The sequence below is a fragment of the Myotis brandtii genome, unplaced genomic scaffold (genome assembly GCF_000412655.1).
Source record: "Myotis brandtii unplaced genomic scaffold, ASM41265v1 scaffold517, whole genome shotgun sequence".
NCBI classification, from domain to species: Eukaryota; Metazoa; Chordata; class Mammalia; order Chiroptera; family Vespertilionidae; genus Myotis; species Myotis brandtii.
The window spans coordinates 1,553,024-1,562,919 of NW_005369706.1; the positions used below are offsets into that span (position 1 = coordinate 1,553,024).

At 42.7% G+C, this 9,896-nt stretch overlaps 1 long non-coding RNA gene across 1 annotated transcript in view; it reads right to left on the reverse strand.

Annotated features, from left to right (window-relative positions):
* Positions 1-1,875: 1,875 nt before the first annotated feature.
* The window catches only part of LOC106728001, an 18,739-nt gene continuing 10,718 nt past the window's right edge, over positions 1,876-9,896 (reverse strand). Inside the window, exon 3 of the long non-coding RNA XR_001364228.1 lies at positions 1,876-1,935. This is a non-coding gene — a long non-coding RNA (uncharacterized LOC106728001). The remainder of the gene's footprint in view (positions 1,936-9,896) is intronic.

Genomic DNA, 9,896 nt, shown 5'->3' on the forward strand with positions numbered 1-9,896 from the left:
TACATGATGGAGAGAGGGGGAAGGCTCTTGAGTGTATCTTCCTATAAGGGCACTAACCCCATCATGAGAGGTCCACCCTCACGACTTAATTAGCTCCCTAAGGCCCCATCTCCAAATACCATCATATTGGGGATTAGGGTTTTAATATATGCATTTTGGGAGGATATAAACATTCAGCCCATGGCACCAGCTAAATATCTTCAAGAAGTATGATGAAGTTTTTCTCACTCTGAAGAGGCATGATCACAGTCTGAGTTTTCATCCAGCTCAAAGTCTAGGGTTTAAAGTCAGGAGGAAAGGAGAAAGGATTAGGATAAAAACACTGCTGGAGGAATTGAGTGCCTGTCCCATAGGAAATTTGGGATAGTGCCTGTTTGAAGTGCCTCCTTTTTTATGGTAGAATTTTTAGTCCTGATCATAGCTCAAGGAGTCTAACTTCTCATAATCTTTGTGTCCAGTTTCTATACCTTGCCCTGTCTCTGGCCTTGGCTCATAGCTCTCTGTTCTCTGAGTCCTGTTTGGCTTTGCAACTGGGAAGTAGTTTAATTTTGTCATTGGTTTTATGTATAGGGATTAAGGCTTGGAGCAACTTCCAGTTATATAACCCTTGGGGGATAATGTATCAGTCAAGAACTGTACTTCCTGGAACAAAGATTATTCTGTCTTCTTAGAAAACTTGATGACCTTGTTGGAAATGCCACAGGGAGTCTCAACCTGCTTGTGGGAGGATGGTGTGAGGAGTTTAACCAGTAGGTCCTGAGACGGTCATGTCCTTTTTGAACTCCCTTCTTGGCTGAATGATTTGTTTTAGGCAAAAACTTCAACATCTACCCCAAAATAACAACAACAAGAAGGAAAACACAATGTCTTTCTGACATTAAACTTTATGAAGTTGAGCCAAGAACAAGGATTCACATGGAATTTCAAGGGCTAGAGAGCAGGTACCCGCAGAGAGAGGAAAAGGACGTCAGATTGGGAAAGGTTGCTCTTGTTGTCCACGACCAGGTCAAGGATCTGCCTCTATATCCTCCTCCCTTGGACAATGTCAAAATGACCCCAGGTCTCCTCCTCCTCCTCACTATTGTTTACTCCCTTCCATAGTTAAAGGAGATGTCGCTTTACACTTTCCCAGCACAAACACAGATAAAGCTCATTAACTTCCACCATTCTGGGATGTGTGTGCTGTCACTGATGCTGAAACCTGGATTTCTTACCTCAAATTCATCCTTGTTCAGGCCTCTTCTTCTGGCTCGTCATTCTCTCCACACCTCCTCTGTTCCTTTGTTCTTTACAAATCTTATTTCTTCTACTTTGATTATTCACTCATAAAAGTAATATCTGTATTCATCTCTTTTCCTTTTCTTCCTCTCATTTGTTTGTTTGCTTATTTATTTTTTCTTCCTCTCTTTTATTTTTGACCAAGAATGCAACACTGATTAAGAAAAGAAAATGGACTTTGAAATAAAAAAGATTGAAGTTTTGAATCTTGGATTTGCTTTACTGCCTTACTGCCTTAAATTCAACTCTGTGAGCCTCATTTTCTTCAACTATAAGATGGTGTCAATAAAATCTACCTGAGTTTGATATATTAAAAAGTGCTTAAAAAGTTTACTATTATAATTAGAGTACAAGGTCTTAGTTTCAGTTATATGGAAAGACATTGTGAAGGAAGAATTAGCACTAGATCAATACTTTTATTATTATTTTAAATCCTTACCTGATGATATTTTTTTAAGAGAGTGGAAGGGAAGAGAGAGAGAGAGAGAGAGAGAGAGAGAGAGAGAGAGAGAGAAACATTGGTGAGAGAGATGCATCGATTGGTTGCCTCACACACGCGCCCCAACCTGGGCTGGGATCGAGGCTACATGCCCTTGACTGGGAATGGAACCGGTGATGCTTCAGTCTGTGGGCAGACACTCTAACAACTGAGAAAAACTGACTAGGGTTAGATCAATAATTTTAGAGAAAGTGCACAAGATTAACAGCGGCAATGCTAGAAGGGAGCCTCTGTGGGTCTTCTTGAAATACATGTTAAAGGGCATCATATGATGTTGACCTGGAGATGTAAAGGCATAAACACTAGGCATAGCTTATTTATTTACTTAGGGTAACTAATTGGTCTGGCTAGCCATCTACTCATGCTTTCATTGATTAAATTAATTCAACAAATCTTTATTGATCACTTTTTATGGAATTGCTAGGCAAAGTTGGTGGGAAGTTGTTATAGGAAGAGGAAAAAAATGTGAAAAAGCCTATGTAGTCAAGGATATAAAAGGCAATCATTATGGCTGAAGCATAGATACAAGATTGTGAGTGGCAAGAAATGTTTGTAGAAGCATGTGGAGGCCAAGTCACATTTAAGAGGTTGAATGTTGCTCTAAGGGCACCTATGAAAACATGCATTTGGGGTTAGACTGTTGTTGTTGTTTTTTTCCCACAGGAAAGTGTGACAGAAAGGTAAGAAGGCAAGGTAATAGAAGATATTGGCAAAAGTGGTTTAGATTTTGGACTATTGAATCTTATCTGGATAAGGAGGGAAGTGAAGAAAGAGGAGGCTGATACACAGAGATACAGTAGAAGTAACTATTAATGGACGAACTGTCTTAATGGAATCAAAACAGGAGTATTAGGAACAACTGAGCAAGTGACCTGAAAGAATAAGATGTTGGTGAGAAAAGTAGATGCCTGAGTTTATGGTTTTAGACATTCTATGAAGTATTCCTGGGATAGAGCCATGGGAATGGGTGACTGAAGTGGAGTGGAGTAGATGCCTATTAAGTTGAGGAAGCTGCGTTTTGGATGGGACACTCAGTGAATGTTTTGATCACTTGGAGTAGTAGCAGATCTTGGGATGGAGAGAAATTCTATGAAACAAGTACCAGTGTTCTTTTTAAAAAAATATATATTTTATTGATTTTTTACAGAGAGGAAGGGAGAGAGATATAGAGACAGAGAGGAAGGGAGAGGGATAGAGAGTTAGAAACATCGATGAGAGAGAAACATCGATCAGCTGCCTCCTGCACAACCCCTACTGGGGATGTGCCCGCAACCAAGGTACATGCCCTTGACCGGAATCGAACCTGGGACCCTTGAGTTCGCAGGCCGATGCTCTATCCACTGAGCCAAACCAGCTAGGGCAGTACCAGTGTTCTTAAAGAATGAGGGAGAGTAACCAAAAGGAGATGGGAGGCATATGGGCATATAAACCTCAAGGAAGTAGGACCTTTAAAAATAGGTGGGGTTGGTGATGGTCTCAATGTGCCAGGAGTTAGACTGGTTGCTTCTAGATCTGGATATGCTGGGTTTTGTACAATAAATAGCCTCTACTTGAGTCTATTTTTACAAAGGTAATAAGGATTCTGAATTTGTGTACATTATTTCTGTGCAGGTTTTCATGTCTTCATTATACATGTATGTGCCCCCAAACAATATATGCATTGTTATGCGTGGTTTTAAGTTTTTAACAAGGGGACTGGTAGTATATTATTCTGCACCTTGCATTTTCAATTCAAGGTGTTTACTGTTTTTGCTTGTTTGTTTTTGCTGCAAAGTGCTTTATTGTTTCCATTTGGTCCAAGGCATGGGACAAGGCTCTAGCGTGGTAAAAAGGATGCTTAGAGGTTTCAGGAAGAGGCTCAGCCAGAAGCCAGATACCAGGGGGATGCAGAGGGGCCCCTTAAAGGCATCTGGGCTCCAAAAGCTCCTAGTTGTGCTTGAGGGCGAGCCTTTCAAAGACATACTCGCCCAGCTCAGCCTGGGGGCCAGTCAGCCTGGGGAGGTTAGTCAGGTGTTGCCCATCTTCTTGATGAGTTTCACCTCCTCATCCAGGAAGTGGTTCTCCAGGAAGTCACAGAGATGAGGGTGTGTGCCTGCAGAACTCAGAGTATGCATATCCAAAAGGGTCTGGTTCAGGTTCTTCTCCATGACCTCTGGTAGTATGTATATTATTCTGCACCTTGCATTTTCAGTTCAAGGTGTTTACTGTTTTTGTTTGTTTGTTTTTGCTGCAAAGTGCTTTATTGTTTCCATTTGGTCCAAGGCATGGGACAAGGCTCTAGCGTGGTTAAAAGGATGCTTAGAGGTTTCAGGAAGAGGCTCAGCCAGAAGCCAGATACCAGGGGGATGCAGAGGGGCCCCTTAAAGGCATCTGGGCTTCAAAAGCTCCTAGTTGTGCTTGAGGGCGAGCCTTTCAAAGACATACTTGCCCAGCTCAGCCTGGGGAGATTAGTCAGGTGTTACCCATCTTCTTGATGAGTTTCACCTCCTCATCCAGGAAGTGGTTCTCCAGGAAGTCACAGAGATGAGGGTGTGTGCCTGCAGAACTCAGAGTATGCATATCCAAAAGGGTCTGGTTCAGGTTCTTCTCCATGACCCTGGCAGCTTCTAAGGTGTCCTGAGTTTTACTTCACTTGTCTTGGGAAGGCTTCTGCACATCCTGGAGGCCGGCACGGCCTGGAGAGGTGGTTTTGCATCTTCAGGAGTCTCTCCATGTTCTCTCACTTCTCCTCAGACAACTCTTGGAACAAATGACTCATGCCCTCCAGAGCCACATCATCGTGGTCAAATGGAAACGCAGAGAGAGAGGTAGATGTCGGAGGCCCTCAGATGCAGGTTGATTGGGAGGTTGACGGCAGCTTCCAGCTCAGTGGAATCATTCTGATGAATTTGGGAGCCCATGGTTGCTCAGCAATAAGGAGTTACGCTCAAACCATGGTCTCAGAGGCTGAGGATGGCTGAGATGGTTCCAAAGGCGGTGACTGGAAAAGAGGTTGGCGGGTGATCAGAGGCTGAAGAAGGGGCACCCCTGGGTCTGTTCTGTCCAAGCACAACTGCAGCGATGTCGGTAAATGTTTCCCTCCACGTCCTCTTCACTTGTCTTGGGAAGGCTTCTGCACATCCTGGAGGCCGGCACGGCCTGGAGAGGTGGTTTTGCATCTTCAGGAGTCTCTCCATGTTCTCTCACTTCTCCTCAGCCAACTCTTGGAACAAGTGACTCATGCCCTCCAGAGCCACATCACCGTGGTCAAATGGAAACGCAGAGAGAGGTAGATGTCGGAGGCCCGCAGATGCAGGTTGATCAGGAGATTGACGGCAGCTTCCAGCTCAGTGGAATCATTCTGACGAATTTGGGAGCCCATGGTTGCTCAGCAATAAGGAGTTACGCTCAAACCATGGTCTCAGAGGCTGAGGATGGCTGAGATGGTTCCAAAGGCGGTGACTGGAAAAGAGGTTGGCGGGTGATCAGAGGCTGAAGAAGGGGCACCCCTGGGTCTGTTCTGTCCAAGCACAACTGCAGCGAGAGGCGGGTCTGGGCACTGCTGAGGGCACTCAGGTGTTCATTGTTTTTGAAACGTATTCATGTTGATACTTGCTCTCATTCACATTGACTACTCTACAGTGATTCATTGTATTGCCCCCTATTTTATATTCATTCTTCTGTTGATGAACATTTAGATTGTTTTCAATTTTAGTTATTCAGAAAATACTGCACTGAACGTAATTATATGTGCCTTCTTCTTTAACATAATATTCTCTAGTTTCACTTTGGTATGTCCAAGTGTAGATTTATATCTTATTTATTTTGTTTGGTATTTTGAATGTATATATATATATATTGTTAATCCTCACCTGAGGATATATTTTTTCATTAATTTTTAGAGAGAATAGAAGGGAAGGAGGGAGGGAGAGAGAGAGAAAGAGAAACATCAATGTGAGAGATGCATCAATTGGTTGCCTCCTGCATACGCTCGAACCGAGGCTGGGATCGAACCTGCAACCCAGGTATGTGCCCTTGACTGGAAATCGAACTGGAGATCCTTGGGTGCGAGGGCCGATGCTCTAACTACTGAGACGCACTGAGGGTTGAATATATTTTAATGAGAATTTACATCTCTGCTTGGCTGGTGTTGCTCAGTGGTTGAGCATTGACCTATGAACCAGGAGATCATGGTTCCATTCCAGATCAGGGCACATGCCCGGGGTTGTGGGCTTGATACCTGTTTAGGGGGTGTGCAGGAGGCAGCCAATTAATGATTCTCTCTCATCATTGATATTTCTATCCCTGTCTCCCTCCCCTTTGCTCTCTGAAATAAATAAAAACATAAAAAAAGTTTTACATGAAAACATTTCATAAATTGAGCCAGAGTCTCTTTATAGCCTCTCTCTGCTGGTCTCAGGTGATGTTGTGACCGAAGGGAGAGAGTGTCTCCTGACTTCCCTTGAGGAGAGGTAGGGTGAGAGAAGAAGCTAATATTTATTAAAGTATGTCATACAGGAAGGCAATGGATTTTTGCACATTGATTTTGTATCCTGCAACTTGACTGCATTTGTTTATTGTTTCCAGTAGTTTTTTTGGTAGAGTCTTCAGGGTTTTCTATGTACAGCATCATGTCATCTGCAAAAAGTGACAGTTTGACTTCTTCCTTCCCTATTTGGATGCCTTTTATTTCTCTCTCTTGCCTTATTGCTCTGGCTAGAACTACCAGTACTATGTTGAATAAGAGTGGTGAGAGTGGACATCCCATCCGATCTTAGGGGAAAAGCTTTCAGTTTTTCACCATTGAGTATTATATTGGCTGAGAGTTTATCATACATGGCCTTTATTATGTTGAGGTACTTGTCTTCTATTCCTATTTTATTGAGCGTTTTAATAATAAATGAATGTTGTATCTTATCAAATGCTTTTTCTGCATTTATTGACAAGATCATATGATTTTTGTCCTTTTTTTTGTTAATGTGATGTATTATGTTGATTGATTTGCGAATGTTGAACCATCCTTGTGCCCCTGGAACGAATCCCACTTGATCGTGATGTATTATTTTTTGGATGTACTGTTTTATTCGATTAGCTAGTATTTTGTTTAGGATTTTTGCATCTGTACTCATCAGGGATATTGGTCTGTAGTTTTCTTTTTTTGTGTTATCTTCGCCAGGTTTTGGTATCAGGATTATATTGACCTCATAGGAGAAGAAGTTGTGGAAGCTGGGAATTTAATAATGGTGGGAATGTAGACTGGTATAACCACTATGGAAAGCAGTCTGGCAATTCCTCAAAAAATTAAAAATAAAGCTACCATATGGCCCAACAACCCCACTCCTGGGTATATACTCAAAAAATTCGAAATCATTTATATGCAAAGATATATGCACTCCTATGTTCATTGTAGCATTATTCATGGTGGCCAAGACTTGGATCAGCCAAAGTGCCCTGCGATACAGGACTAGATAAGGAAAATGTGGTACATATACACAATGGAGTACCACACGGCCATAAGAAAGGATGAGACAGCGTCATTTACAACAACATGGATGGACCTTGAGAACATTATGGGAAGTGAAATAAGTCAGACAGAAAAAGCTAAGAACTATATGATTTCACTCATATGTGGGGTATAAAACTGAAACTTATGAACACAAAAAGCCAGAGGGTGGTTGCCAGAGGGAGTCGGGTGGGGGGAGAAAGGGGTCCTAATACGAGGTGACAGGAGAAGATTTGACTTTGGGTGGTGGGCACATGGTCCTATGTACAGATTTTGTAAATTAGCTATCCTCACATGAAACCTACACGTCCATGATGACTAATGTCATCCCAATAAAATGTAATTTAAAAAAAGTATGTCATAGGCCAATCAAAGTGCACAGATAGAGGGATTTATTATACGTCTTTCATTTAATTTTCATAACAATCCTGTTGTTATTATTATTTTTTAATTCCTTTTATTATATTTATTTCATTCCAGGTGAGGTATCTGAGACTCAGAGAGGTTAAGTAATTTGCCTAAGCTAGTATGTGGCAGAACTGGGATCACAACATGGATAGGTCTGCTCTTTCCTTCATACTGCAGTACCATGTACCTTTGACCAATGATTTAAAAAGATGACACTCTGAATCAGAATTTCTGGCTTTAGGAGTTGGCAGGGGACAGTGTATGGGGATCAGGTGGTGGTGGGGGTGAAGGGAAGGGCTTGGGGCTTTCCCAAAACTCTTGAGAAAATATCACAAAGACAATCCCATGCTTTGTGCAGGGCTTGGCCTCCAGGGCCTCCTGGACAATTCTCTACCTATCTCTGGCCTGTGTGCTCAATGCCAATCACACAGAGTGACCAAACGCCTCTGGGCAGTGTGAGTCATGCATCCTGAGGAGGGTGCTGGGTTCTGGTTCGGGGAAACTGATGTGCCCTCTGTTCACCCTATCCTGGTCCTCTCTCCAAGACACTGGCACACACAGCACAGGATTTCACTTTTGACGTTAGTGAAAAGAAAAATCATAGAGAAACTTTAAAAACTCAAATAGAGCCTAAACCAGGGGTGGGCAAACTTTTTGACTCGAGGGCCACAATGGGTTCTTAAACTGGACCGGAGGGCCGGAACAAAAGCATGGATGGAGTGTTTGTGTGAACTAATATAAATTCAAAGTAAACATCATTACATAAAAGGGTACGGTCTTTTTTTTTTTAGTTTTATTCATTTCAAACGGGCCGTAGTTTGCCCACGGCTGGCCTAAACCCTGACCATTTCCCAAGCATCATTCCAGACAGGGACATTTTCTGTTCTTTTTTTCAACCCAGTTGAGGCAATCGTCTATTCCAGATTTTCTACTTCCTGAAGATCCTCCTCATTGGCCTTTTTTGTACAACTGTCTTATTCTCACTATGCGAGGGTTATGTCTCTTTACATCCACGGGTAACTATATTTTCTTTTTTCTTGCTTTGTTTTCCTGTTATCATCCCTCTCATCCTGGAAACCATGCCCTCTCCCTACACTGAGAATCAGTTGTGGCATTTAAAAAAATCCTTGATTTTGGAAAGAGAGGAAGGGAGAGAGTGAAATAGACAGAGAGAGAGAGAAATAGAGAGAGAGAGCAAGAGAGAGAGAAATATTGATCGGTTGCCTACTGTAGTATGTGCCCTGACAAGGAGTCAAACCCACAACCTAGGCATGTACCTGACCGGGAATTGAATCTGCACCCTTTTGGTGAACAAGATGGCGCTTCAACCAATGAGCCAGCCTGCCAGGGCTCTTGGGGCATTTGTTAAATGCAGAGCCCTGGGCCCCACCCTGGAGATGCTGATTGTGTAGGTCTGGTGAGAAGCCGAGAAGTCTGCATTTGTAAATAGCTACTCCAGCTCATTCGGATATAGGTGACCTACATACCATACCTTGAGAACCATGCCGAAATATGTACTTAAAATTAGAAATGTTTTTGGCTCATTTTTTCAAAACTTTCAAACATTCCCTGTTAGAGGCAGAATTTCAGAATCCTCACATTGGGTTTGCTTTCTTTTCTTTTTCTCTCTCATTTAATTGCTTCCTTCCTTTACTCTATTACCTATTGGTACAACATCAAGGACAAGGGGACTAATGGGAACTCCCAGAGCAGTGGTCTGATTGGCCTCCGGGCTGCAGGCATGACTGCATGGAGCTCCTCCCGGGCCTCTAATGACCCTTCCCTCCCAAGGAGGAGCTGTTTCTGCAGTGGGAGCAGCTCTCATCCCATCACAACCTACATCACTACTCTACTGACTTTAACCCCCAGAGCTTGGTTTCTCTATTTGAAGCATGTCATGAGATACCTTAATTCTTTTTAAAGAATAATTAATTAATTAGTTTTTTGTTTAAAGTATTACATAAGGCTCCCTTTCCCCCCATGACCTCTCCCCAGCCACTCCCACCCCCCAGGACAAGCCCCCGCAGCCCCAGTGTCCGTGTCCGTTGGTTACGCTGATATGCATGCATACAAGTCCTTTGGTTGATCTCTTACCACCACCCCCCTGCCTTCCCTCTGAGGTTTGACTGGTCTGTTCAGTGTTTCTCTGTCTCTCGATCTATTTTTGTTCATCAGTTTATGTTGTTCATTATATTCCACAAATGAGTGAGATCATGTGATATTTATCTT